The following is a 26,690-nucleotide window of genomic DNA, read 5'->3' on the forward strand; positions in this document are numbered from 1 at the left end:
CTCTCATTGGCTGCGTAAGCGTGTGCCATTCGAGTTCTTTATTCAAACAGTATAGCTTGACCTCGAGATCCGTTACAACTAGGTGTAGTCATAGCGAGTTTTCTTACTGGATTATATGAACCACCGAGTCGGCTACCCTCGGAAAGCCGTTGGAACACCCATGACCGGGCACGTTGATCATGCATCAGCTTGTGGGGAAGGGTAGTGCAGTGACTTATAGCTTGTATTAATACGTCTCGTACATAGGAATCCGATCGGGCTCTAAGTTAATTGAATTAATTATTCGCTGGACGATTTATTAGCTCAGTTTGGTAATGATGAAATGTTACTGAGAGGTCAATATTGCCAAAATTATGCCAAGATACCTAAGTAGTTTGCTCCCGAGTGAAATACAATATTTTCCCCATAAAATACTAACTGTAAGATATCACAAGTCAAATTCAAATGAACGTTATTGAATAATTTAAACATGTAACATTCAAATTCATCATATAGAAGTCCATTCTACCAGCCAACATGAGAAAACAACTCAAAATTTGCATCACAATGTCACTCTTGTAGATAATATGTAACTTTCTCATTATTTGTTGAAGCAAGTTGAGCCTTTTCGAGCTGGTGTGGTAAAAAAATCATTAAGCATTGGTATGATATCCCGCAATCCACATCCCAATAACAACAATTCCATTATCTTTCATTAATTTGCATTTTATTTACAATTTTAGAAGCTTGGAAGTGCCTCAGCCAAGTCGGGTAAACCTACACACCAGCACATACTCGTAAGCGGTTGCCACTAATAATTTCCCTTTTTTTCCCGCTAAGCGCGTCAATAATAACCAGTATAGACATAATAACGGTAATTGCGATTTCACGATTGTCGCAATCGTTCCCAGCGAATTAATCGCAAAAACGCCTATGCAGAGGATACACGAGTGATATGCGGCTGATTTATAGCGGTTTAATTAAAACAATTAGTCACGCTGTACGTAAGCAAACAATCTTAGCATCATCACTGATACCTAAACAATTAGACTGATCAACGTGAAGGAAAAAAGGAAATTAAAGGATAAATATGCACCTAATGAGAATAAAAAAAACTCTGTAAGCCTTTTTGACATTGATAATAACGAGTACTGCCTACCTACCTAAAAATCGCCCTCAGTACCTACTTTATTACAAAATTGTAATGAAATGTTAAAAGATATAATATATCCTAATATTATTAGGTATTCGAGCGCTAAAAATAGATGTCTGCCTAATAAAAAATAAAAAAATAAGATAGTTCTCACATACACACGTGTGTTAACCTAAAGAGCAATCATACCATTTAAAAAATTACTTTGGTACATATTTAAAATAATGGACTATGAGATTGTGCACTTTTTGCCTATAAAAATTGGATGGGATACTTGGCTCGGAGGTTGAGCGCCTCATTGACTGGAGTATCTCGGAATCTAGTCGCGTGCGCGAGAGCATTACAGACGTGTTGAGCTAACGCGTTATTGTATTTTAATGGCACGGAAACTATCACTAAAGGCCCAGGAAAGAATTCACTCGATTAAAGTACCTATAAAATATTATTCCGATCATAATTTTATGCCGTGTATGTTCCATGATAAAAAAAATGATTTAAATAAATGTACCTAAACCAATCTACCTGCGAAGCTTAAACTACATAAACACCCTAGGCCAAAAGTATGGAAACAACGTTCCTTTCTTTAATATTTCATGTTTCTATAAGTTATAATTAAAAATTGTATATTGGAACCCAAAAACCCAAAAACTTAACACAACCTAAGTAGGTATTAAAACATCCTAATATGTAGGTATAGGTATTGTAAAATACTACATAAATTTTGAAAAAGTGACAGGTTACACACATTATTTGCCTTACGAAATGATGAACTGGCAATTATCGTAACAAACATTTGGGTCACTTAATTTTAAAATGTTCTATTATTTTTACTTGTCAATGCGGTATTATAAACTCCATCACATGTGTCCTATTTTCATATACCTAAGCATGAAATGCACGTACCTAAGCTTGTTTCCATACTTTTTGCCTGGGCTATACCTACCAAATTAACAAAGAAGTCCACTCCACACTTAGTGAGCACGGATGTGAGCGGTCTAAGCAGCCATTAAAATTAGGGTTGGGCCTCAAAACTCGCGACTAGGGCAGGGCCGGGCGCGCCTCGGGCCGGCAAAAAAACGAACCAAAACACACATCCAAACATACGGCGCAACCGAGCAACGATGAGATGAAATATTTCTCAATGTCCGTTGGTCTTGTTACTTGTAACTCAATATTGAACTTGGCCGATACTTTATTATTTAGTTTTATTTCAACGCTCGGCTTCAAATAACTTTATCCGCGAAGCTTTTAATTAATAAAAATCACGGGTAAAAATGTATCGATATAATTATAATAGCTGGTTTGAAATTAAAAAGCAATTTGGTAACCGTTACTAATTTAGAACGGCGGTCGAGCTCTCAATTTGGGAGGGGCGCCGAGGGGCTGCGGCCCTAATCTAAAAGCTGTCAGTTAACAGGCCAGACAGCTGCTCGCCGGCCTTCTATGTACACCCGCCCTTATATCCGATAATATATCCTATCCTATATAGATAAACAATTGAATTTCTTTACGAAAAAAAAATGTCTTCAATTAATATCATGACATCTAGGTACAAAAACTTATTAAAGTTTATCTAAGGTAAGCTAATATTTAAAATAAGTATACCTAGGCTATTTTTTTCTTTTTAAACTCTTCTTAGTTCTTAGGTCGTTCAATTTTCCACTGCTAATGAAGCTGATAAATTAAGAATAGAAACTAAAATTTATTTATAGAAAAAAAAGAACAATAATTCACTTCCCACATTTAGGACAGATTAATATCTCTAAAGCAATCTAATACGTGCGCCTACGCGTCTTCAGATTTAAAATTCGAACGACGAAAATCAAACACTGGCCAGTTGTATTAAAAACCACTTCGTAAATAGGTATCGAAGAAAAATTTGCATTTAAAAATCGAATATCCATTTCCGGCGACGCTAATTCCGCTTCTACTTTACGACAGAGTAACTATTTTCGTACATTCTTCTATCGATGGGCCATAACTTGATAGATTTTATTACATTATACACACATAAAGTTGTCTAACGCAACCCGATGGTGTTTTCGATCAGATATCAAAATAAAGTCTTAAGAGCGAGAATTAAATGAAATTATCTGCTTTGATGACATTAACGACACATTCATTAATTTAGATAGCTGATTGAAAATGAATAAAAATGTTAATTTTACGGCTCTTATCTTAACTCATACTTATGCTTTGATTGAAAAGTAAAAATCGGTTTTCCGTTTTATTTATATCTAAGTACCTAGTAAGAGTAAGTAGGTACCTACTTAAAAAGTTTACTAACAATATTGTATAATAAGTTTATATAATATTGTTTACATTGTTTAGGTTATTTAATAAGTTTTTGTATGTGCTTATTCTAATTTTTTTTTGAATATAGTAGCTCATATTTTAATAATCTTAACATTCAAACCCATTCTAAATTTCAAGTTGTCAATAAATTAATACACTCACGTCATAACAATTATTAACGATCTTGACCTTCTAGATGTTATTTATTGAGAGCTAAAAATCAAAACGAGATAATCTTGGTTGTTTGCATTAGTTAGCCGAACGCACGGGAGAGCTCCGGGAACGTCAAGGGAACCTAATTCTGGGACCGGTTCTGCCCGCCACGGCAAATGGCCAGGGACACTTTATAAATTTAAAATAAACCGATTATGCTAAACGAGTGTGCATGTCGATAGATATACGAAATAAATCTTCAATCGTAATCTTTGTGTAAGAATTTCCGATCGGTGTTGTCGCGATTTGTAAATAAACTAGTTAGATAAGGCAAAATGGGTTTAAGACCTTGATCAAAAAGGAAATGGTAAAAACGTATTGTGCAACTTTAATCAGTCTTAAAGTCGCCTACTTAGTTTTTATGACCTTTTTGTGCATCAAAACAATACTATTCTCAAATGATGTACCGAGAATAATCAAAGACGGTAACAAAAGGCGGCTGAATAAAGAAATTTCATTATCTCACGGAGTGTCCACTTTTTACGTCGTGGCTCAAAATTTTTTCTTCTGGCGACATTTCAATAGAGACTTAAAACAAACAAGAAAAAAGCTCGCAAGGCTACAGTGAAAGGCAGGACGCCGTTAAATGAAAGAACTTTGTAAAAAGTTTGACACATTTTTAGAAACATCAGGCACGCAATGTTTGCTCGCGCGGACCGATCGTAAATTTTAGTGTAGCGTCAGGATGAAAAAGGGGACATCATTGTTAAAAAGTTTTAAAACGCGTCCTGTGATTCCGATAGCGTCATAAATTTTAACGCTAATAATACGCAATATTTGTTGGTTGTCATCACCGACTTGAACAAGATCGAGATAACTTTTAAATGGACTAGAGCATCCTTAAAATCGTTTTCAATCAGAGCAATACACTCGGTTTTATCCACCCCAAATATTTACTGTGCGTTGTATTTTTAGGCTGAGCTCGAGATTTTCCCTTGATTCCGTTTGGCAATCAGATGTTGGATATTGCAGGCGCGCTGGGTGTTCCCCCCGATACATTTCCTCCGCGGATAACAGAAAGAAGTGGGCTTCTTTCAACCGAGGCACGATAAGAATTTCATTTCCTCGCCGCTGAGAAAGAATTCGCTATCTGAGGAAGTGATAAAAGCACTGGATTCAGTTCAGGTGCTGCTAATATTGTGCTCGCGGCTTTTTGAATTCCGAAACGGCTTGGGGATGTGCTTGATATTGCAGGTGTGTTTTAAAGTATTTTTTTTGCACATATCTAATACTGAAGTAGGTACTAAATCTTAATAGGTACGTTTAAATAAAGGACAAAAAATCAATCGATAGCAAAATATCTCTAGGTATGAGCGATCATAAAGGTCAATGAAGATTTTATTTGCATAACTAACTGAACAGTTTCACATCCTGAAACCTGGTCGGTGTATTTGCCAATCCAATGTCGTAAGTCTTTATATTAAACAAGGATATCAAAATAAAAGGAGCAAACTTCGAAGAACGAAACGAATCGGTCGCAGCTTTGATTTTATGAATTCCCAAAGCTAGGTCAGAACCTTTGCCTTCGTCTCCGGTAGAAAAAATAAAAACTACGTCCATGCGAATTTAAACCTTATTTTTATTGCATAAGAATTGTTGTTGTTTAAGACAATGATTCAGATAATATGGTTCGATTTTGCTTTTAGGTCTGAGAATCCGGATGACATCTTTTATCGCGATGCATTCCTACTCGCTCTTTAGAGGATCATCGAGCCGCGCCGCTGAGCTCTATTTATTTATTGCGTTTCGATATTATTAAATTATAATAATTTAAGTAGGTAAACATTTTGTTATATGTACTATAAATAGGAATTATTTACCGCTGATCAAGGAAGATGTGGATACTTAAATATTGCTTAATTACAGATAGGTACCTAGTAGGTATGTTTTAAAAGTCTTTTAAAGTCTTTACAATAGATAAGTAAAACGTTTTCACTGTTATTTACCTATGCATAGTCTGGCTAACCGTTTTAGTCAGTATAAAAAAGGCGGCAAATTTAATTTATGTAAAATCGGAACTAAATGATGATATATTTATTTCGTGTCTTTTTAGTAGAAGGTAGTACAATATACCTAGTATGTACCTAGTGGTTTGCCAAACTACTGTATTATTATATGTATTTATTATAATTAAATTAGATTAATTAAATTTATTAATAGATACTCACGAATAATTAAATCCTCTTAAATATCTTCATCCACTCACTAATTGATTTATGTTGACACTGTTTCACCAATAAACAATCTCCAATACCACTTGAACACTTGTTAATTAGTCGTAAAATCTTTTTGGTTTCTAGTTGGAACACTATAAATTATAAAACAATTGATAAAGGATTATCATCCCAGTGTTCTCTTATTAAATTCTAATTAAGTAATAGGAGCTATAAATCTCGTGCCGCGAAAACTTGTCCGATACGTATGGCCTATACAAATCCTTGTTTACAACTGACACTGTTGTCCATATACAAGAATCGTGTTCCGAACTCACCTAGCGCGGAGACGGCATCTGCCCGCCATCGCACAAAAACCTACGCCACAATGGACCCCATATCAAAATCGGCCCAATTTTTTAACTAACACAACCTTACAACCCTAGCACACTAGCTCAACTGTACAAAAAAAGTCACGAGGTAGGGGAAAAATTTCGTAAGCCATTACCCGGCTCTATACAAAAGTTTTGACACGATCACTTTGCGCTTGGGCACACAGTCTATTTTAGTGGGGTACGAGACGGCGATAGGCGGGCAGTGACTAATGACCGCGCGCGCGAGAGAGACGGCCGGATGAATGTGTGTCGCATTTGAATAAAGTTTAGGGGGACCAAAGATCGTGAGCCACGGGACGCCGAGTAGGTGGTGATAAAGCATTCGTAGCGCGCTCGCTCCCAAATCGAATACGATGAGTAATAATATTTAAAAAGCAAGATTTGTTACCTGTCGAGCGCCCCGAGATAATGCCCTACGTTTTTTGAGAGAAAAATACAATTAACTAGCCCCGAGTTATAAATCATCTTGTTGTACGCACCGGCTCAGGTTGTACAATTATATTTCTTTCATAAAAAAAGGTGACGGTAATAGAAAATTGTAGCGGTTTAGAAGTGGTCTGGCTGAAAAGAACAGATAATTACCGGCAAGAATGTGAACCGCAGGCGCACCTCTGTTGTTTAGATTAAACTTTTTTAAGTTATTAGGTCCCTTTGTATATTTAATTGCTAAATGAGACACATCCGCTGTTTTTGTATTATTTTTGCAGTAATTTTAAGTAATTGATATCCAAGGTGGATAGGTAAATATTATTGCAAATGATAGAGCAGACATTGGAAAACATTTAAATAGTTTCAAATAAGTACCTAAGGCTATACTTACCTAAGGTAAGAAATTAATAATGGATACACTAGTTACGTACTCTACTTCTCTAGAGATTCTTTAAACATCATTGTAACTCTAACTAGTAATAAAATGGCATAATTGAAAATAAATAAAGGCAAAAGGATGAAAATAATAAAGGACCGCACCAACTCATCATTTTAAACAACAATTTAATGAATCTCCCACGAAAATTACTGGAATCAGTCGTAAATTTAAAAGCTCTTAGTGTTTCGTTGCAAGTATGCAATAAGAGGTGAGCACTCAATCGCGGTAATTTTAAAATTGCGACCTGCCCCACAACCTCAATTACAACGGGCTGCGAGTGCGCCAATCGGCCGTTCGGAAATTGCCGTACAAGAAATTGTCGGGCGCTTTTCAGAATTGCGGCCCCGACAAATCGGGACCCGAACAACGCAAATTGCGGGCACAGCCGAGGGCCGAGTGGAAATTGCGCCGAGACCTGCGCAGGAGGTCGTGCTGCGCCTAATGAAGACGTTAAGCTAAATCGTGGCGCTTTTTATAGATTGTTACGGTGTTTATATTGATTTTTATGGGAATATAATTTTATTACGGCACCGTGGGCGACGGACTATACGCTTTGTCCGTAACTCATGATTTACGCTGACCGAATTTTTGTAAGTCACACCGTTTAAAAGCAAAAACAGAGTACAAATGATGTTAACGCTGTAATAAATATGAGCACACACAAAAAGCGATGTCACAATAATCAACACAGGCAATTTAATATAAGCGACATAAACACGGAGCTATCTTGCACTGCATCGATATCGTCGTATGAAGATAAAAAAGCTTAACCGACTTAAAACTTTTCTTATAAAAACACAACATTAAAGTATTCACAGATTATATAATCCCATTTATTTAATGAAACTCGCGTAAGACAATTTTTTTCTTTAAGATTTTTTAATAGTAGTACTGCAGTACGTACTAAATAATTAAGAGTGTGTTAAATGACTTACACTTACAGAGTAATTTTTATTGAATATCTCAGGATCTAAAGATTGCACATTATAAATTCCGACGATGACTGTTTCATATAAAGCGCAAGCCAATATAGTCCATAAGAATATCACATTAAGTTAGAATATCAATGAAAGGCGTAGGTTTAAACGCACCGCGTGGAATAAATCTAAAAGCAAAGCATCAGAGGGTCTACCGCGAACCACGTTCGAAGTGTTGCCTCTCTGTCGCACTTGTGAATTCGTACGTAAGGTGTAACAGTCTGTTGCTCAACGGCTGAAAAAGGAATCTTTCCTGATACATTTTTTCCTTTCGTTTGGCGTTTGTTGATGTACTTAATTAGTTACGATTGTCATTTTGGCTAGGCCCCTAAATGTCACAACTAAATATCACCGAGAGTTCTCACTTCCAATTTAACAAATTTAAACTTTGTACTACGATGAGAGTAAGAGAAATGAAAATAACTATACTTTTTTCTAATAAAACAATCAATAGGTAGGTATTGCCATTCAGCGAGGGAATGCTGCCAGCATCTAATATGATGATGAATATGATATATATGATAATTTGAATTTGCCACTTTTTTTATTAGATTTATTGTAATTTAGATTAGTTTAGTTTTTAATTTTATTGATGTTTATAGGTAGGCAAGTATAAGATCTAGACACGCGGCAGCGTGTCAAGCCAAGTTCAAGCAAAGGAACTGGCTAGCCAGCGCCGAGTGTAATATTACACGAACCACTTGGTGCCACTTTTGACCCTTCTATAACTCAAAACATCTTTGACGTAAACACATAAAACTACGTGTGTTTAATTATATCCATAAGGATATCTAGAAGCCCAAATTTCATGAAGCTAGCTCAAACGGTTATAAAGGTATGAAGGTCAAAAAGTCGTAAATTTTAAGACTGACTTATGACTTATAGTACCTAAACCTAACCTACTTCCAGATGACCTAGAAGGATGAAATTTGGAATCCAGCTTGGTTATTGTATGTAACCGTAGGAAAAAATCTAAAAATAAAATAAAGTTAAAAAATAGGGGGGGTCCCCATACAAAAAAACCACTTTTTATTGGGACTGACATATAAGTACCTAAACCTAACCTACTTCCAGATGACCTAGAAGGATGAAATTTGGAATCCAGCTCGGTTATTGTGTGTAACCGTAGGAAAAAATCTAAAAATAAAATAAAGTTTAAAAATAGGGGGGGTCCCCATACAAAAAAACCATTTTTTATTGGGACTGACATATAAGTACCTAAACCTAGCCTACTTCCAGATGACCTAGAAGGATGAAATTTGGAATCCAGCTCGGTTATTGTGTGTAAGCGCAGGAAAAAATCTAAAAATAAAAAAAAGTTAAAAAATAGGGGGGGGGGTCCCCATACAAAAAAATATTTTATTATTGTAGCGTTGGAACCGTTACAAGCAGATATTTGAAACTACCCCAATATACGTATTATTATATTTGCTATATATATTAAAATAAAGTTTAGTCAAAAAATAAGTGGTGTCCCCATACAAAAACCTTGTAATACGCTCTAAACAACCGGCCAACGGTGTGTCGTCGGCGGCGCGCGGCACCACATAATCATACAAAGAACAGAAGTAAAAACCATACAGCGGAAACACAAGAAAAAACATTAAATCTCAATACCTGCCTAGTTTTCTTTACAAAAAGTATTGATATCCCACCAAAAACATAAATGTAAAAAAGGAGAGCCAAGTTCAATACAAGTTTTCATTATATCAATAATTTTATTTATATTGTAATTCTGATAAAACCTGGCCAAGTCAAATCTAACCTACTTTAAGATCTCACATTTTTTTTAAATAACAGCAATTGTTATAGGTATCCAATAAAGCAAAGAAATAGAGTTTAATACTTGTTTATAATGTTATTTTGTTCCTATAAATACATATTTGGATTTTGCATAGAACTTGGCAGTGGCACTCATTTAGATCTCCATTCTTTTTGCGGCGAGCCCCACAGCCAAGCATAATTTTTGTATTGAACTTGGCTCTCCTTTTTTACATTTATGTTTTTGGTGGGATTTCATTTTCATTTACATCCTCATTTTCAAAGAGTACCTACTTTATAATGTTAAGATAATTATTGTAATTTAAGGATACCTTTCTCCTAATTGTTAATAGGTTGTAGGTATCTACCTACTTAATTGTAAAGCCTACACCCTACTTTATATGTAATTATTCATTACAGCATAGAAAATTATACAGCTGTCAAATAAATAGAAAACAGACACCTATTACATATGGTAATTAATTTATGAAACCGGTGAAATAATTAACTTACCTATCTTTTTTATCTATAGTACCTATTTCATGATTACCTTTTTAGTGTTCCGTAGCCAAATTGACAAAAACGGTTTCGTTACAATGTCAATTTAGTTTATTTAGTTTAGTAGTTTGTATTATTATTTTTAAGCTAATTTAATGTTTTATATTTATCTAATAGAGTTGTAATAAAAATGCTGATAATTAAAAAAAATATAACATTAAGGTTACTCAGAATGTTTTTTTATTATGTACCTAGATGTTTTTGAAATAATCACTTCGAAAATCATACATTAATCCAGGTCAATCGAATTACTTCGTTGCTTTTATATTTTGTATAAAGAGTAAGTATCACTTTCTACTAATATTTTTTTTGGACTTGGTACCTAAGCCTCTCACAATTAGCATAAATACTGCCAAATTTTAATTCTCTAGCTCAAAATTTGCATATCCCATGACTGGTTTTAACTCAATGCCACAGAGTTGAAGCGAGTGGGTAAACCACGAAACGTGCTTCGTTCAGACACATAATCAACGCAAGTACGAGGTTCGAATCCAGCGGGCCCTTTAAGGGGCTCCCCCACGCCAATAACCTTCGATCTGAATCCCTTAGTTTTCTAATGTTTTTTGTAGCTTATCATATTAACAGCAACGGCTTTATCAATATAGTATCCCATATTTACTTCACTGTATTCGAGACATTTCGCATCAAAGTTGAACAATTTTAGGCTAAAAAACTGGTTTTTTGACCATAACTTTTGTGTTAATTAGTTTAAAATTAAAACCTTGGACACGATTTTCAAGACTTCAAAGACAAACCCAAATGTGTAGATTTCGTACATGTAAGATCCTTCACTGCAAACTAGATACGAAAAAAGTGTTTTTTTAGACAATGTTTAAAAAATTCATAAAAAAATAAGTATTAATTTTTTTCAAAATCCGGTGGACCAAAAGGACCGGAGATAAAAGATTGAAGAACCGATAACCGTTTGTCTTATAATTCTATCTGTAGTGCAAAAAAAGAAGATATGATTCAAAACTTGTCAAAAATCGATGAAAACCTCGGGTAGCCCCGAGGTCACTGTGCGGCCATTTCTCCGGACAAAGAAATCTTATTTATTTTTAAAATATAAGTATCTACTTACGCCATTTCGTATGTTTTTATATGGATTGTGAGTAGGTAGGTACGAAATACTGTCAAATAGGTACACTGCGAAAATTTCCCATCGTTATATATAGCCTCTAAGCTCATCATATTCATGAAAAATTCTAATAAAAGAATATAAAAAGGCAGGTTTTTTTTTGTGTTAATCATTTCACAATACGGGACTACGAACTAGGTACATATTTTTTGTGGGTAAAATCTTAAAATCAGTCTCAGTGACATTTCATCTTTATCTTTTATCCATCCTTATTTCATCTGATTTCAAACACGAGTAGTGAGATAAAACTATTTTATCAAATACATACCAACTTTTTAAATAGGTAGGTGGTTCAAAGACCCAGTCTCCTCTTAAACAGTCGGCGCTTGCGTCACTGGGCGCAGAGTTCCTATCGAGCCACGTGAATTATTCTTTAATCACCATGGCATTTAGAGTGATATTCCTTTGACCTCAGTATGCAACGTTACATTGTATATGTACCGGGTAATGAATATTGCAGCATAACCGATTGAACACACCTCTTGATAAAGATATTATAAAGCCGGTTTGTCGTATTTGTGGATCGGGACTCGATATATGTAGATACATCTGCAGGTACCTATTGTTATATTTAGAATCAGGGTTTCATAAGCGTTATGGGAGCTGTGGCGACCAGACTATTTCGATATGGTGGTAAACATTTAGAAATTAGCATAGTAACTAAGACATAAAACAATTAGGGTACAAAACTTCGTGTTCATGTTTTTTTCACTTTTAAATCAATTTAAGACAGATTTGGCTTGAAAAAGAACGAGAAAAACCTACGAAGCCACACCAAAATTATACCTATTAAATGGTCTAAATATGATGAACATCTACACTCTACAGGTATTATATCGGAATAAACAAAATAAATAAATAAAATTACTGAAATTATTCGGAACAGTATATACTCATACATAAATATGTACTTATAATTCATTTACTTCAACACGTTGAACAGATTAGTTAATTAGTATCCTGTAACTAAATGTTCCCAACGTGCACAATCTGTCAACCCGAAATTATTTTCAGTAGCAATATTTCCCGCACCAATCCTACCAATATTTCAACCGTAGCCCTCGAACTAATCTAAACGGCCTCTTTTAAAACTAATAAAAGAGCTCGTTAAAAATAGCCCCCGAAAATCTCGAGTACCCGGTTTTATCTTCGGTAAACAGTCATGCCGGCTAATGATAGACATCCATCAAGTTCTACAGAGTAAATAGAGGGCCAAGTTCGGTGAATGAAAACAGTGTTTTAATGGTTTGTGAGGCATGGCGCGAGCGTGAGCGGTGGCGTGAGACTTGAGCCATAATATGAGTTTTATTGACATGGAATTGGGTTGTTGTCATATTTTAACCATTACTTTATGTATAGATAAAAAGTGATTATTGAACGTCTGTTATAAAACATGTCACTATTAATTACATTTAAAATCACAAACCTTATTTGTAAAAGATTTTGTACAACTTAACGTAAGTATGACATGTTTCGGTCGAGGCCACAGACGTCGAGGCAAAAAGCCGGGATAGCGCTAGAAGATGCTGATTCAAACCTACAACCGATTGATTAATTGTTAACATTACGTAAGTTTAATATTCCCCTTTAAAATTTTATGTTCTTATACCATACGCATATGATCTGAAAATGTACTTACCACTACCTCCTATTGAGACAGTTATATTTCGATCGATCCCCAACCCTGCGGTTCTGGCTTTATAATTCTCCAGTAATTACAAAGGAGGGCCGGCGGCCGCAATTTCGTCTTGTAGCGATCGTGCTGTACATAAATTATCAGATATTGATGAAGACATCGGGCTTGCGGACCGAACAACAATTAAATATCGCTTTTTTGGACGCAGGGCTGGCGAGCGATACGATTTTAATGTTCTGAGATTTAATGCCTTTATGAGTGCGCGGAAATTAAATTAAGTTTGGGTTGTAACCCGTTTTTGTTTTGTGTTATTGTTTTAGCGAGATTCAATACCTTTATTCTAAAGACTGGTACAGAAAAGTATACAGAAGTGAAACGCAAGGCACTCTGACTATGGCCAAAAGGAAAATTTAATATAATATTTAGGTATGTTACCTAAGATTATATGTAGTACTTTGCTTGTACAAATTTTATGTGCTTTTGGCGGCCGATAGCGAACTCTACATAATAAACGTGATGCCTTTATGGTTCAATTTGGGTGCCTAACTTTGAATACTCGAAAGAGTACCTAACATGAATCAAGGCAAGAAAATACTTGTTAAATTGCATTATTTCTGATGACCACGTTCACAATATAAAGTTTATTATTGTATATTTACTTAAGTGTCATTTCCATCAACCAATTACATTTATGTACTTAATCGTATTTTGTGACCAAATTGACTATACCTAAATAACCAGCTAGAACAACCGTTTCACGTGTACTTTTTAGTGAAAACGCGTTTTCCCTATTCAGTTAAAACTAGTTTTCCGTATCGCCTCAGTGAAAACAAGTTTTGACTGTGATTTTTCAGTCAAATAAAGTTTTCGCAATGTTTCATCGTGACACTAGTTTTCATTAATGATTTAATAAGTAAGTTTTACCTAACTGGGGAAAATGCGTTTTCACTATAAACGGGTTTGGTTAATTTCAAGGCTGTTTAATTATTTACTTTTTAAATATTTCAGTTAAAATCGTCAACCCTACGCGTACCGCTGACTCCAGACTCCTGATGAGCCGCATACGTGCCACCAATGCACTATGAGGACAATTATCGACATTTTCGTCCGAACGAATGTTTTGCCGGCACTTTATTAATAAGCGATTGTTTTCGCGTCAGCTTTTGCACTTGGCTGAATCTGTAATGAACGCATAAAAGTGTCTTTTCCGGCTTTAATGTGTCAGTCAATCAGATAACTGGCTTCACCTAATTTCGATGTTAATAACGGCGTGGAACAAATGAGATTAATTAAGCTTATACGTACCGTTTTTGTGGGGTCATAATTAGTGAAATGCCGGTAGAGATTTTCTCACAAAAGTGCTCTTGACCGTTACCGTGTGAGTTGTATTTGGGGCCATTCTGGTATCTACTTCTGTTAATCTAACTCATTTTCACTTGAAGTCCAGTGACGAATAACTAACATTTTAACATACCCAGGTATCATTTTTACCGTCACTTGTTACAAATACCCCATACAACCATTTCCAGTCGCCGTTACGACGCGGTGTAGACACATCTTGTGTCGACACCGTCTGTTTCGGTCACAATTCCAGTCGCAGAGTCGTCGCCGTGTCGACACAGTTACCAGAAATGGGGAAGGGTCGACACATGACACAAAGTGACATAAAGTGTGGTCGCCGTGTGCACACATTGTTTCGGGTTTGCGACTACTTTATGCCAAAATCATTCGTTCATTCGTTCATTTTGTTCCTGTCAAATGGAAACTGTCAGATGGAAAAATACTTAAATAAAAATAAGTGACATTAATACGCCATCTCTAAAACGGATTACAAGACGTAATTATATATTGTTTGCATTTATATTACAATAGGACTTAAATTATTATGGGGAATTAAACTGCTCGAGTGATTTGATAAACTAAGTGTAATATAATCAACGCGCCACCACATTGTTTTAGTTTAGCCGGAAATGAAATTGTTTACTTCTCAGTGCTTGTGTTCATAAATATATTATTTGATGCATTTTTAGTACTTCGATGCGTATACTATACTTAAATAACAGAAATAACGCTTTACATACTACGAAACTTGTTAATTATGATGTATAAATATGGTTTAAGGCTGAGAAATATTGCAGTCACAAAGTAGTCGCAAATGTTTCGACTTTGTGTCGACTCTGTGTAGACACATGACACGCGCTGTCAAAAGTAATAACAAAGTTACTGGATTTGCAAAATGGCTCCTTGTGTTCATTTGTTTTCAGATATTCTCAAAGTGTAAAAATGACGTGGTCAGAGATGGGACTTAATAGATTAACTGTTTATTCGACTAATTAATGGAATAAAAAAAGTTAATCCTCAAATTTTAATCACGATTAGTTTAGTCGACCTAACATAGATTGAAATTGAATTAATCCGAACATTAATCGAATAAATTATCGATTAAATCTCGGTTGGAAGTTGACAGGGGGCCATTTTTGTACGTAAAAATAATAGAAATGTCTTGCATGCAGATGGTAGCCAAACACTTTGTCATAAAAGTCGAGATGGGTGTCGATTTATAGGTTTTAGGGAGTGCCGATTTCGAAAATGATGACCATTTTGGAATCCAAAATGGCGGCCATGCACTGTGTCATAAAAGTCGTCATGGATGTCGTTTTATACGTTTATCTACACACATGTCATTAGTGCTCTATAATACGTTCAGAAACCGTAGGAAATGACAAGCTTTATTACAACCAATTTTACTATGAGAACTTTCTTATCTGTGGTAGTAGGAAAATTTGTACTTTAATGTACATAACGTTATAGATTTTTGTAGGTTATGAGTTTAAATTTGGAACAGCAGTCAAAATTCAAGTAGGTCTCTATTCTAGTATCCATAGATATTAAAACAGTTATCGATACGAAACGTCAATTTAGTATGTTTTTTAAATATAAACCGCACGACATTTGATCTCGAGTGACATGAGAATAGGGACTTCATTCTTTTGTCTAGAATTAAAAAAAAACTAAGGATGTGTGACATGCGTGAAAAAAGTTTTCATTCACCACCATTTGACGTACAGTTTATCTTTTAGTTAGTTTTAAGTATGTGTTTAGATAAAGTAGTGTATGTAACTGTACATAATTAGGCATTAAAACACTCGTGTGATCCTATTAAGAAACTCACTAACGTTCGTTTCTTAAACCCACACTCGTATTTTAATGCCTCTCATTATGTAGCAGTCACATAAACTACTATTTAGGGGGCCCCAATTTTGAAAATGATGACCATTTTGGAATCCAAAATGGCGGCCATGCACTGTGTCATAAAAGTCGTCATGGATGTCGTTTTATACGTTTTAGGGGGCCCCAATTTTGAAAATGATGACCATTTTGGAATTCAAAATGGCGGCCATGCACTATGCCATAAAAGTCGTCAGGGGTGTCGTTTTATAGGTTTTAGGAGGCGCAGATTTCAAAAATGATGACTATTTTGGATTCCAAGATGGCGGCCATGCACTATGTCATAAAAGTCGTCATGGGTGTCGTTTTATAGGTTTTAGGGGGCCCCGATTTAGAAAATGATGACCATTTTGAAATCCAAAATGGCGGCCATGCACTATGTAATAAAAGTCGTCATGGGTGTCGTTTTATAGGTTTTGGAGGGCGCAGATTTAGAAAATGATGACCATTTTGGATTCCAAAATGGTGGCCATGCACTATGTCATAAAAGTCGTCATGGGTGTCGTTTTATAGGTTTTAAGGGGCGCAGATTTCGAAAACGATGACCAATTTGGATTCCAAGATGGCGGCCATGCACTATGTCATAAAAGTCGTCATGGATGTCGTTTTATAGGTTTTAGGGGGCCCCGCTTTCGAAAATGATGACCATTTTGGAATCCAATGGCGGCCATGCACTATGTCATGAAAGTCGTCATGGGTGTCGTTTTATAGGTTTTAGGGGGCCCCAATTTTGAAAATGATGACCATTTTGGAATTCAAAATGGCGGCCATGCACTATGCCATAAAAGTCGTCAGGGGTGTCGTTTTATAGGTTTTAGGAGGCGCAGATTTCAAAAATGATGACTATTTTGGATTCCAAGATGGCGGCCATGCACTATGTCATAAAAGTCGTCATGGGTGTCGTTTTATAGGTTTTAGGGGGCCCCGATTTAGAAAATGATGACCATTTTGAAATCCAAAATGGCGGCCATGCACTATGTAATAAAAGTCGTCATGGGTGTCGTTTTATAGGTTTTGGAGGGCGCAGATTTAGAAAATGATGACCATTTTGGATTCCAAAATGGTGGCCATGCACTATGTCATAAAAGTCGTCATGGGTGTCGTTTTATAGGTTTTAAGGGGCGCAGATTTCGAAAACGATGACCAATTTGGATTCCAAGATGGCGGCCATGCACTATGTCATAAAAGTCGTCATGGATGTCGTTTTATAGGTTTTAGGGGGCCCCGCTTTCGAAAATGATGACCATTTTGGAATCCAATGGCGGCCATGCACTATGTCATGAAAGTCGTCATGGGTGTCGTTTTATAGGTTTTGGGGGGCGCAGATTTCGAAAACGATAACCATTTTCGATTCCAAAATGGCGGCCATGCACTATGTCATAAAAGTCGTCATGGATGTCGTTTTATAGGTTTTAGGGGGCCCCGATTTAGAAAATGATGACCATTTTGAAATCCAAAATGGCGGCCATGCACTGTCACAAAAGTTGTTATGGGTGTCGTTTTATAGGTTTTAGGGGGCCCCAATTTTGAAAATGATGACCATTTTGGAATCCAAAATGGCGGCCATGCACTGTGTCATAATAGTCGTCATGGATGTCGTTTTATACGTTTTAGGGGGCCCCAATTTTGAAAATGATGACCATTTTGGAATTCAAAATGGCGGCCATGCACTATGCCATAAAAGTCGTCAGGGGTGTCGTTTTATAGGTTTTAGGAGGCGCAGATTTCAAAAATGATGACTATTTTGGATTCCAAGATGGCGGCCATGCACTATGTCATAAAAGTCGTCATGGGTGTCGTTTTATAGGTTTTAGGGGGCCCCGATTTAGAAAATGATGACCATTTTGAAATCCAAAATGGCGGCCATGCACTATGTAATAAAAGTCGTCATGGGTGTCGTTTTATAGGTTTTGGAGGGCGCAGATTTAGAAAATGATGACCATTTTGGATTCCAAAATGGTGGCCATGCACTATGTCATAAAAGTCGTCATGGCTGTCGTTTTATAGGTTTTAGGGAGCGGAGATTTCGAAAATAATAACTATTTTGGAATCCAAGATGGCGGCCATGCACTATGTTAAAAGTCGACATAGATGTCGTTTTGTTGGTCATGGTCATCATTTTCGAAATCTGCTCTTCCTAACACCTATAAATCAACATCTATGACGGCTTAAAATATGACAAAGTGCACGGCAGACATCTTGGAATCCAAAATGGTCATCATTTTCGAATTCTGCACTCCCTAACTAAAACCTATAAAACGATATCCATGACGACTTTTAAGACAAAGTGCACGGCACACATCTTGGATTCCAAACTGGTCATCATTTTCGAAATCAACACTTCCTAAAACCTATAAAACGATATTCATGACGACTTTTATTATCATGCCGCGATCAGAAAGGGATTAGAAATAACAGATTTCCATACACTTACGTCAAAATCAATATGGATTGACAGCTATCTCAATCCCTTTTTAATTGCGATTCAGTAATATGACAAAATACGTAGCGGCCATCTTGGATTATAAAATGATCATCGTTTTCGAATTCTGCACTCCCTAAAACCTATAAATCGACATCCGTAACAACGCAAGTTATCTTTATTTTCAGATCTAACAAATTGCTACAGAATACAAAGGACAAAAAAAGAAGCGAGGAGGTAATGAAACAAGCAAAAATACAGATGATTCCTCGACGCAATAGGATGCTTCTTAAATTGTGTCCAGATTTTTTTGTCATAAAAGTTTTTAATTTTCACGTATTACTCTCACAAGTTCCGTGACATTTCGACCTTGTAATTTTTTAAGTAAATGTTTTTGTTTATCTGTGAGGATCTCACTAGAATAATATAATCAAGGTATGTTTATATTTGATGATTGAAATAGTAACGCAAAAAAAAAAATATTTGTGTCTTGTATTCCTGCCGAAGACTTTTATTTTTCCTTTTCCTTCTACACAAGTTTGGTCAAGTAATAAGAATTTAGGGCTCTGAATTTTATTTTGACTTCTACAACAGTAAAGCTACGAGGCCATGTTTGGTATCGTTTTCGTATAAATTCGCAGTACGAAATTTAGTTATGGTATCACATTGACACCATTCCAAAGTAAAAACATATAAACTTACTTTCTTTTAAACTCCTCTTCACGCTTAAACTGCTGAACAGTTTTAATTTAAATTTAGTACATATATATTTTGAGGCCCGAGACAGGACATAATAAGTTATCTCAAAAATCATCCTTCAAAGGTGTGAAATGAGGTGTAGGGAGGAATTCCGAATTGACTTCTTGAAGTTAATAATGTTTAAGTTTAGGTTTGAAGTCATGTTTTTTTTATCATTTTTAACTAAATCAAAGATGTAGACCATCCCAAATTTAATATAAATCGGTTCAGCGGTATTGATTTCCCGTACAAATTTCCACGCCACTTTTCACACCTTCAAAAGATGATTTTGGTTATAAGATCTATCCTAGTGTTCCGGGACGCAAACTATTTCTATACCAAATTTCAACGAAATCGGTTCAGCGGTTAAGCGTCAAGAGGAGTTTAATAAAAACCGACCAAGTGCGAGTCGGACTCGCGTATTAGGGGTCCGTACATTAAGTCCGACTCGCGCTTGACTGCACATTTCTAATAGGTTTTCCTATCATCTATAGGTAAAGAACTATTTTGTGTATTCAGACAGACAGACATACAGACGCACGAGTGATCCTATAAAGATTCCGTTTTTTGCTTTTGAGGTACGGAACCCTAAAAAGATTTTTTTAATTTTGTGGAATGGTTTCAATGTGATACCTTAAATGGATTCAGCAACCCAGATTTATACGAAAACGATACCATACACGGCCTAGCACCTTTACTGATGTAGATATATCAAGATAAAATTGAGAGCCCTAAATAAACTTTCAAGAGCGGATATCTCAAAAACTATTCAACATATCGAAAAAATTGACTGAATAAACTTGTAACAAATTAAATTAACTTTCATTTTGTATAAGTGGCCATGTCGCTAAGATGCATAGTTTCCGAGATATAATCGAAAAATCGGAAAATGGGACATTCAAAGCCACCTCTCTTCCCCCCGCTCAAGGGCTACGGCCGGGGACTTTTGATATGTTCACCTCCTAACTTGTCCAAACCAAGTTACAGAGTCAAAAATTGTGTTCCGAGCATTTCCCTCTACAACTTTTTTGAGCATTCGTTGGCTGACCTAAGTAGCTTATTGCATTTCTTTAAAAACTTTTCTGTAAAAGGTTGACGGGTGTTGGGTGTTTATATGGTTTTGGTCGATTATTATCATTTGCATCGCCCATGATGACTTACTAGAATTACTTACGAGCACACGAGACACTAATAGTAGTTTGACAAACCTTGGTTTTCAAGAGGTATTTTATATTGACATTTGCTGTCACAAATTTGCTGTCAGATTTAGTCGCAAACCGCACGCAAAGTGCACACAAATGTGTCGACACCTTGTTACGGAAAAGTGTACACACGGCGACGACACTTTGTTTCGAAACAATTCTAGACACATTGTGTGGACTCTGTTACGACACATCTGACATTTAGTTACCACTTTGATGATTCTGCGACTGGAATGGTTATATGGGACATATTGGTGCTAGGTAGGTATGCAAGAGTATATACGTCACACATTTTAGAAAAGGAAATCAAACTAGACATGTACAGTCAAGGAATTTAAATTCCGACCCATTTCGTACTTTGTCACAGTGACAACCGTATGAGGTCTCTAGCGGCTTTCATATTGATTGTCACTGTGACAAAGTACGAAATGGGTCGGAATTTAAATTCCTTGACTGTACGAGTAGGTAAATAATGATCGTCGATTTTATAGATAAAACAAAGATATAGCAGTAAGATCATATCACGTGATCGCCTCACATCCCAAGCCCTATTTCTCACACGAAATTAAGAAAAAAACGCATCTCCAGTAGTCAGAGCGGCGCAATTAGGTTTATATTATTTGCGTTTTATTATTGAAGTATAATCGAACAATCGTAGTGAGAGACAGTCCATGATTTACGCTCGCGCCTCGCCCTGGCCACATGTTCCCATTTTGCGCGAACGCCGGCCTGATGAGCTCACGGGTTAACCAGTGTAATATGACTTCTAGACTCTTATGAACTATGAGTGATGATAGAGTGATGTTACACTGGTTTTCAGGTATACCTAGCTCGCCCACGAGAACTAGAAATTGGAACGATATACCCCTACATCGCCTTAAGCCGCGGCCTACGAATAAAAGTCACGATTGTAATTTTAAATGTCGATACGGTTTGATGATTTTATTATTCGCTCATGTTATTTATATGCTTTACCGTCTTCATGTTAAATGAACGTAATTGTTTGTTTGTTGTAGGAGATGGGACGGTCTATAAAACGTAAGTACCTAAAGAAAACATATTATTATGGCAAATATTATTGTGGTTGAGGTTCGTAAAAAATATTAGTTATTGTGGTAATTGAGACACTTAATGCATGGGAATTTGTATTCTTTATATAGAAATTTCTATTAACTGTCATAATTATATATATAAACGAGATTGTTAACACTCATGTGAAATATTTTAGCAATATTTTATTATTTGTGTCATTAACGGTACAATAGTTCTAATTATTGCTGAAACTCTGAAATCTATACCTAATTACCATATCGATAGCTCTACAAAAACTTTCGCTTCAATTTAAATAGTGAATTCCTCATATAATTAAATAACTTTCGAACATGTTAATTAACGTGTTAACACGTTATGTACATTAACATGTTAAACAAGCATCAAGACATCAAACTTCAAGGTATCACTAGTGATACACTTACATGGTCAGTAACGAATACATCTGTCAGTCTGTCCGGTCTCAATACTGCATTCATACGTTGGTCTAGAGACAGGGGACAACTTGGGTGCACTTGAATTGGACGTTAGACTGGGACAGCCGAGGACTTAAATAGATTAATTAATTCTTTACAATTTTCTACAATAACAATGCAACTTAATGGTTAAGCAATTAATACGATAGTGGACGACTGATTTGTAACACACTAACTAACGTAGACTCTATTTTGGATAATGACATCATGGAAAATATTTTTACACTTTTTGTATTTGTGTAAATCGCTACTAACTATCCACTAATATCTTAAATGCGTTTAAGTAAGTAGGTATAATGTAAGCAGAATATTATTTTTCTTGTAAATATATTTTGTTTGTTACTTTAACAGGTATATGTACCTATAAAAGCAGAACTTCAAACTTAGGTAATAAATTGTTTACAGAGTTAAAATATTTTATTGATGAAGAATCAATACAAAAGTATTGGCTATTAAATAAACGGAATTACTATGCAATTGCCAGTTCTTGGTAATTTACCTTAGTAAAACACTCGGAGTCTTAATTCACTTGTTAATTACAAGCCAGTTATTAGGTTTTAAAGCTAAATAACTAGGTTTTAAAGTTTAATAGTTTTTATATAGAAAAAACACAGATTTAAGCGTTCACTCAACTCACGCGCTATTTACCACAAATGCGTGGAGATAATGCAATTATAGTACATTTCGATGCTAGTGCGGAAGGTATGTCATTACTTCACGAGTACCGGCACGGCAAGACTCGGGACGAGTGAAGAATGACATTTCCGCACGTGTATCGAACGACGTTTTTTAATACAGTTGCGAAAAAATAAGAAAAACATTGTTAATCGTACACTAAACAAAAGTGGTAACAGTGACAGCTCGGTTAGACGTCGTCTTTAAGTATATTATATATATGGCCGTTTGGCAGCTATTCCGTTCCATTCAGTCAACTTATTAAGAACGGAATTTTCAATATTGAATATTAAAAAATAAACGTGTTATAATGATGAAGAGGTAAGTAATTAAATATGAAATATGTAATATTTTTCGTATTCTTACATTAACGGTAGGTTTTTATGCTGATTACGACGTTTAAAGGAAACTAATATTAACACTCATCAATAAGTAGTCGTGAATTGGAACAAGTATAAATTTAAAAAAATTGGAAAAGTAAAAAGCACTAGTTCGAGATAACCAACTTTCCGCACGCTAAACAGCTACGTAAAGTAGCACTTTTTGAGCAACTGTATTAAAAAAAATAATAAGATGTAAGTATATCTGTGACACTAATTTGCAGTTTCATATTTCATTTTGAAACGAATTAAAACATTAAAAGTAGTAACGGCACCACTTATGAACCATTTAAGAGAAAATTTGGAGTACTGATTCTTGTAAAAGTTGAATGTCCTATCGTCCATTAAATTATCGTCGTGCTCAATGAGAGTTACTGCAATTGATTTCGACATAAGTAATGCATAAATAAAAACTATCTTTTTAGATTAGATCAGATCGAAATCAATGATACATCAAACTTAAGCAGCTCTGTGACTCTTGTTTGTTTAAATCCTTATTTTACAGAATTTGTGGCTTACGTTTCATTATTAGTGCCAAGTTCATTATTAGTATTTACCATGAGGCGTTAATAAGTAAGAATAAAAAGCATTTGATGGATAACCTATAAAAGTAGCGAATGGTCTAATTAATAGCCAAAATCAACATATAAATGGTAGCGTTATGTCCGATATTGATGGTTGGTATGCTCATTGTTTTCCAATGAGCCATGCAAAGGGCTATATATTTATGTAACACGATAGAGATACATCTAATTAAAACATATTAACAATAATGGAATTCCATTAATTAGGTATAATGGAACTGGCAAAAAATAATCAGGAATTGTCTAGCGCCATCATAGAAATAACATCATCGTATGTATAGAAATAAATGAAGGCATTTGCTGACTTGAGTATGAATTTTAAATGGAAGACTTTGGGAGTATGTTTAATTTAATAGGAAACTAGCGAAAGTCATTCCAGCGGCATCAAATGGTGCTTTTCTCAAAAACGGCGCAAATAAATTTTTTATGGAACCCAAATATTTTATAGGATTCATATAGTCTGATGAAAACATAATCATTCAATGCTAGAGTTACGTAGCTCTGTCTGTCTTAGTTTTGTCAGAGTCTGTCGGTTTTTTTTAATACCTTTCCCGCTAGGTCAGTGTTGTCGCTTGTTAGATAGGTAACAAAAACAGCCAGCCTTAAAACTCGAATGCATTGTTTTTTCTATGTATTCGCAGAAGTCGTTTATAGTTCATCGACTTCGGAAGACATTTCTTTTGTAATAGGTATGGAATTTCGGCATTCGTAGCCTGAAACTGGTTTCTTGATGCGGTTTCCTAGACCTGTGGCTTGTTATTTTTTAAAGCTACTCGAATTTTTAAGTCGATTTTTCGTATGATGAACATTTGAAAATTAATAGATTTTTCTACAATTCATATTCTTGATTCGTTTTGTGATTCTTTTGATCAGGGATATTATGAACTACTCGTATAGGTAATTATGCATTTAAATAATATCAACTTATGTTAGTAAATACATGTGTTTCGGTTATATCGGCTCATTCAATAACAATGGTCTGTCATTTTAATAACAGAAAACCCATAAGAACCTACCTTACCACACTTTTTAAGTAGCGTAATCCCATGTAAAAATTATTAAAGTTTCAGCCCTTAAAACTACATCGAAATCAGGTTACAAACAGCCATTAGTGATTCTCAATAATTAATATAAAATAATGCAAAAAAACTTGAATATGTCACAAATATAACATGGGCATCCATTCGATAAAGTCCACAGCCGTCACTGGGCATGCGAATGCGAAACGCGGGCATGCGAAAATGCCCGCATCGGGTATTCCGCGCGCCCGGCCGATGCGCGAATGTGAATAACAATCGATGGTAGTTGACAGGCACATTTACCCTTACCACGATTGCTAGTGAGCTTGGAAACTTAGCATTCGCTTAGTTGAGAGGTAAAGAGGTCTAACTAGAAAATGTATTTGAGTTTGTTCTTAAGAGCCAACAGGAGTGGTCATTCCTCCATACAAACGTAGTCCTCGTTTTCCTCCGTGGTTTTTGAAGCTAGAGCAATGATTTTTTCAACACAGATTAATATTGTCAGTATCTGTGTCGGACCGTTTTGCTTTTTGTGATATTTTTGTTTTTTAAGGCGCTAGAGCCCTTCAAAAATGGCCAAAATGGCCTAATTGACTATGCCGCAATGAGAGGCGTGGTATTCAAAACTGATATCAATTAGCCAAAAAAGCAAAACGGTCCGACACAGATAATTTCATAATCATTTAGATTTCCAAATTTGGTTACGATTAGTTAAGTTTTGGAGGAGGAAAAAGAGGACTACGAAACCTCGATTTTTGACATTTTTACGCAGGATTTTTCGCCTCAGCTGCAGTTGTCCCTATCGCACTAATTTTAGGGGCGGAGTCAAGTTTCTAAATACGTACACAGCCAGAAAAGTGATGGGCAATAGTCGACATTTAATGTCGATAATCTAGTGATGTAAGAAGTTATCGATAAACCGTCTTGTGTGAAAATATCTAGATCCTCCTAAGACACAAGGGGTTTTGCGTTGAGAGGGAACACATTTTTGTAGTTACATAGGTACAATCTATTTTGAACTTTTTGATTCTGAAATCTAAATCAAAAATATTTTATTGCATGGTTATGGGTTTACAAAATTTTTAGGTACAGTCACGCTCCGTAATTGTCGAGCAATTTAAAGTCCTAGCTAGGGAATGCAATCTCGCACCAAGATTGGCGATTCGAGATCTCGCACGAAAAATCCGAATCAAGATCGGGTGTTTCGAGATCTCGACAGTCAGATTTTCGGGATCGAGATTAATATCTCGACGAGATCGAATTTGACAAAGTAACTAAAAATGTGTTATTTTAATCAAAGATCTCTAAGAATTCCATACATATAGACATCGTAAAATGGGGCGTATCGAGATATTCCTAGGAATATAATGAAACGCCGACATTTCATGATCTGCCTAGCGAACACCAGCCATTTTGTGCAAACCTCAAGGTTCTGATATTCTGATACTCCTATAGTCTATAGGCAAATTAAACAAAAGTCGTCTCCTTCACGATTTTCGTCGACATCTCTTCTAAATACCTAAAACTGGTATGGACGTGTTTCTCGTGGTCTCCAGAATATGAATAGACCGGTTTTTATTTTATGGAGGGGGGGGGACGTGTCGAAAAAAAGGAAGGAAAAAGTGGGCGGCCGACCAGCATTGATATTTGTTCACGTCTTTAGTCCTATGGGATCGATCGGTTCGTGTGAGATGTCGTTTGAAAGAGTATTAAACGTGCAATTATTGTTTTATAATAACCGTAGTCATGACTGTAGTCATTTACAAAATATTTAAAATATATGATTTTTT

At 35.7% G+C, this 26,690-nt stretch overlaps 1 protein-coding gene across 3 annotated transcripts in view; it reads right to left on the reverse strand.

Moving 5' to 3' along the window:
* The window catches only part of LOC134674822 (homeotic protein antennapedia-like), a 238,640-nt gene that overhangs the window by 157,073 nt on the left and 54,877 nt on the right, over positions 1–26,690 (reverse strand). Inside the window, exon 1 of one of the 3 annotated variants that reach the window (XM_063532979.1) lies at positions 5,809–6,250. The exons of the other annotated variants lie outside the window; for them this stretch is intronic. The gene's annotated coding sequence lies outside the window, so the exon portion shown is untranslated. Of the gene's footprint in view, positions 1–5,808; positions 6,251–26,690 lie in introns of those variants that run through there. 3 annotated transcript variants of the gene reach the window in all.

Source organism: Cydia fagiglandana, chromosome 2 (assembly GCF_963556715.1).
Source record: "Cydia fagiglandana chromosome 2, ilCydFagi1.1, whole genome shotgun sequence".
Classification (NCBI taxonomy): domain Eukaryota; kingdom Metazoa; phylum Arthropoda; class Insecta; order Lepidoptera; family Tortricidae; genus Cydia; species Cydia fagiglandana.